The sequence below is a fragment of the Macrobrachium rosenbergii genome, unplaced genomic scaffold (assembly GCF_040412425.1).
Source record: "Macrobrachium rosenbergii isolate ZJJX-2024 unplaced genomic scaffold, ASM4041242v1 13908, whole genome shotgun sequence".
Classification (NCBI taxonomy): domain Eukaryota; kingdom Metazoa; phylum Arthropoda; class Malacostraca; order Decapoda; family Palaemonidae; genus Macrobrachium; species Macrobrachium rosenbergii.
In genome coordinates, this window is record NW_027100725.1 from 3,946,898 (window position 1) to 3,952,247 (window position 5,350).

The window sequence follows — 5,350 nt, forward strand, 5'->3', positions numbered from 1 at the left end:
TGGAATATAATGAAGTTGTCTCTTGCAGGCTGCTATCGTATTGCGCAATGGACCCTTTATGAGCTTCTTGTTCCTTATCAATGAGTCCATCTTCAGATAATAATAACGATAAAAATGTGTAGTCTTGATAATCAGAGCTGAAATGATAAATGTTATAATGTGCAGGTTAGCCTAAACAGAATTCTATGGAATGACTCTTGGCAATGGGATAGTTGGAAATATGAAAGAAAGAGAGTCTTCAGCGTCGCTTTCTCCTTGGTTCTTGAAATATCACTTTGGTCTCTGTCCTGTTTCAGATATGATGCTTTCCCTGATTATTGCTTCTCTTCTGCTCTGATCACTTAGCACATACTATCTCTCAGCCACAGTTTATGTGCTTCATACATTTCTAAATCAGCTGAAAAAGCAGAAAATGTGATGATTAAACAAATCTTTTGTCTTTAGGTGTTCTAGACAGCATATGTACAGATCTGCTTAATTTGTAATCACACATGCACAGAATTTTATTATTAAACACTTTTCAAAACTGATTAAAGGCAGTTTGGAATCACATATGCACATATGCACAGAATTTAATATTTGTAGACTTTTCAGAAACAATTAAAAGCAATCTTTTCAACTTCATGAAACCTCTAGTCAAAATAAGCACAAGAAAATGTACAAAACTGCCCATGATGTATCAAGATTTTCTGGGAAGACAGAGGTAAACAAAAAATTATGAGACATGAGACATAATTATTTTTTATTGTCATGGTCAATCTTGAAGTAGTTCTGAGTCCATGCGTTGTATGTTTGCCCTCATTCTGAGTATTGTTCTTGCAGGAAGTGTTCTAGAAGCCCTGCTTTGGTTCAGCCGAGAGATGAGGTGAATTCATGGACTCTCTGGAAGAGCAAGAAACTGCAGAGCTCAAGTGGTAGGTTCAGTCCTGATTTTATACTCTCCTCCTAAGATTCATTACAAAGCTGTCCATAGAATTACGGCTCCTTCTATGCCTTACTTAACCCTTAAACGCCGAGCCTCTATTTACAAAAGTGTCTGTGTCGTATGCGGCGGCGTTAGGTGGCTGAAGAGGAAAAAGTTTTTTTCAAAAAATCACAGCACGCTTAGTTTTTAAGATTAAGAGTTCATTTTGGGCTCCTTTTTTTCATTGCCTGAAGTTTAGTATGCAACCATCAGAAATGAAAAAAATATCATTATCATATATAAATATTGGAATATATGACAAAGTCAAAAACAATTTCATATATAATTGCATACAAATCGCGCTGTGAGCAAAACGGTTAAAGCTAATGAGTTATTTTGTTGTTGTTTTATTGTACACTACATTGCAATGATTTTGGTATATAACAAATTGTCAAACGATCAAAAGCAACACAGAAAATATTATCACAAAATGATGCATGACTTCATAACGTGCGGACATAAAAATTTTTTGTAAAATTACCATAAATCGAAATATTGTGCTGAGACTTCCGTTTGTTGCAAAATGAAGATAATTGATTGAATATTACCAGACTATAGTGTTTATGAAATTGCATTTTTACCATTTCGGTCGAGTTAAGTTATTAAAAAGTTCGAATTTTTCTATTTATCATGATTTATATGAAAATATTTCAAAACTGATAAAAAGCTACAACCATGAGTTATTTTTGGTTGTATTCTACATGATATTGCACACATTTTCATGTATAACACTTTATGTAACGCCTATTATAAAACGGTGCAAAAAAATTGCGACAAGGTGACTAAAGAAATTCTGAGATATTCAGCAAGTTACATGCGGAAGGAAGGAAGGATTTTTCAAAATTCATATAAGTAAGGAAAATATGCTAGAGACTTACAATTTGTTGTCAAATGAAGGTGAATGATATAATGTTACTAGAATGTAAAGTGTTAGCTTACAATTGCGTTTTCCGAACATTTCGGTCGAGTTAAAGTTGACCGAAGGTTTAAATTTTGTCACTTATGGTGATTTATATGAATATATTTCAAAACTGATAGAAGAATTACAACCATGAGTTATTTTTTATTTGTATTCTAAGTGAAATTACACATCTTCATGTATAACACTTTATGTAACGCCTAATATAAAACGTTGCGAAAGTACGACAAGGCGACTCAAGAAATTCTGGGATTTTCAGCAGAGTTACCTCGCGGAGTGAAGGAAAAAGTTTATCAAAAATTCACCATAAAAAGATATTGTGCTAGAGACTTCCCGTTTGTTGCAAAATGAAGGTAATTGATTGAATGTTACTAGAATGTAAGATGTTTAGCTTACAATTGCGTTTTTCGACCATTTCAGTGGAGTCAAAGTTGACCGTAGGTTTAAAATTTTTCACTTATCGTCATTTATATGAAAATATTTCAAAATTGATAAAAGCTACAACTCATAGTTATTTTTGTTGTATTGTAAATGAAATTGCGCACATTTTCATGTATAACACTTTATGTAACGCCTAATATAAAACGTTGCGAAAAGGTGACTAAAGGTGACTAAAGAAATTCTGAGATATTCAGCAGAGTTACTGCGTGCGGAGGTAAGGAAAAAGTTTTTTTCAAAAATTCTATAAATCAGAGAAATATTGCGCTAAAGACTTCGCGTTTGTTACCAAAATGAAGGTACATGATTGAATATTACTAGAATGTAAGATTTTAACTTAAAATTGCATTTTACGACAATTTCGATCGAGTCAAAGTTGACCGTAGGTTTAAATTTTGTCACTCATCGTGATTTATATGAAAATATTTCAAAACTGATAAAAGCTACAACCATGCGTTATTTTCTGTTTTATTGCACATGAAATTGCACATCTTCATGTATAACACTTTATGCGCAACTAATATAAAACAGTGCGAAAATTACGACAAGGTGACTAAAAAGAATTCTGAGATTTTCAGCAAGTTACCGCTCTCGGAGGGAAGAAAAGTTTTTTCAAATTCCTGTAAAAGGAATGTGTGCTAGAGACTTCCCGTTTGTTGTTGTTGCAAAATAGAGGTAATTGATTGAATGTTACTAGAATGTAAATTTTAGCTTAAAATTGCATTTGTTGACCATTTCGTTCGAGTCAAATTTGACCATAGGTTTAAATTTTGTCACTCATCGTGATTTATATGAAAATATTTCAAAACTGATAAATGCTACAACCATGAGTTATTTTTTGTTGTATTTCATGAAATTGCACTTTTTCATGTATAATAATTTTATGTAACGCCTGATATAAAACGGTGCAGAAATTTGACAAAATTGAATAAAGGAATTCTAGAGATTTTTCAGCAGAGTTACCCTTGGCAGCTGAGGAAAGGAAAAGTTTTCTTCATAAATTCTATAGTGGAAAATATTGTGCTAGAGACTTCACGTTTGTTTTAAAATTGAGTAAATGATTTAATGTTACTAAAATGTAAATTTAGCTTATAATTGCAGTTACACCCATGAGTTATTTTTATTGTATTTTTAAATAAAATTGCTCACATTTTCATGAACAGAATACTCACTCGTAAATATTTTATTTTTAGTTTTATATTTACGAGTGAGTATTCTGCATTGAATTTATTTTTAGTTTTATATTTACGAGTGAGTATTCTGCATTGAATTTATTTTTAGTTTTATATTTACAAGTGAGTATTCTGCATTGAATTTATTTTTAGCTTTATATTTATTACAAGTTTTTATATATCTGTATTCATTGGTGTTTTGTATATTATTTCGTTTTATGCAAAAACAAAGTTTTTCACAACCATTCCTTTTAGTTATGTTTTCGTACCAAAGTAAAAAACAATATAATTTATATGTATTAATGTATGAATGTCTATATATATGTAATTGTATGTATATGTATATATATATATATATATATATATATATATATATATATATATATATATATATATATATATATATATATATATATATATATATATATATATATATATATATATATATATATATATATATATATATATATATATATATATATATATATATATATATATATATATATATATATATATATATATTTTACTTGGAGTCTCTTTTGGGTAGCTTGAAAATCTAACATTCTGGTGATATTCATTTTGCAACAAACGGAAAGTCTCTAGCACAATATTTAGATTTTGGTGAATTTTTAGGAAATAAACTTTTTCCTTAGCTCAGCGCGCGGACTCCGCTGAAAATCATGTCATTTCTTGAGTCACCTTGCCGTAATTTTTTCGCCGTTTCATATTATTCGTTACATAAAGTGTTATACATCAAAATGTGCGCAATTTCATTTAAAATACAACAAAAAATAACTCATCCATTTAGCTCTTCACAGTTTTTTAATATTTTCATAAATCGATAACTTTAAACCAAAAATTGTAACATTCGGTAAATTTGATTCGACGAAATGATCGAAAAACAACAACAAACCAAAATTCTTACATTCTGGCCAACATCATTCATTAACTTCATTCTGCAACAAACAGAAAGTATCTAGCACAATATTTCATTTTTAATTAATTGAAAAAAACTTTCCTTCGCTCAACGCTCACAGACTCCGCTGAGAAATCATGTCATTTCTTGAGTCACGCTACCGTAATTTTCGCCGTTTCATATTATTCTTTATAAAAGTTTTATCGCATCAAAATAATGCGCAATTTCATTTAAACAACAAAAATAACTCATCCATTAACTCTTCACAGTTTTTAATATTTTCACTGAAATCACGACCAACTGACAAAATTGTAACATTCGATAGGTGATTCGTGAAATGATGATCAAAACACAACCGTAGGCCAAAATTCTTACATTCTAGTAACGATCATTCATTTAACTTCGTTATTCTGCGGCAAACGGAGAATCTCTAGCACAATATTTCGATTTTAATAATTTTTAACTTTTCGCTAAACTCGCGCGCTCGCCAGACTCGCTGAAAATCATGTCATTTCTTGAGTCACCTTGCCTTCCTCGCCGTTTCATATTAACACATAAAGTTTTATGCATCAAAATGTGCGCAATTTCATGTAGAATACAACAAAAATAACTCTTTCATTTAGCTCTTCACAGTTTTTATTATTTTCACTGAAATCACGGTAACTGACAAAATCTTAACATTCAGTGAAATTTGATTCGACAAGAAATGATCGAAAAACGCAACCGTAGGCCAAAATTCTTACATTCTAGTAACAATCATTCATTTAACTTCATTCTGCAACAAACGGAAAGTCTCTAGCACAATATTTCGATTTTTGGTGAATTTTTGAAAAAAACTTTTTCCTTCGCTCCGCGCGCGCGGACTCCGCTGAAAATCATGTCATTTCTTGAGTCACCTTGCCGTAATTTTTCGCCGTTTCATATTATTCGTTACATAAATT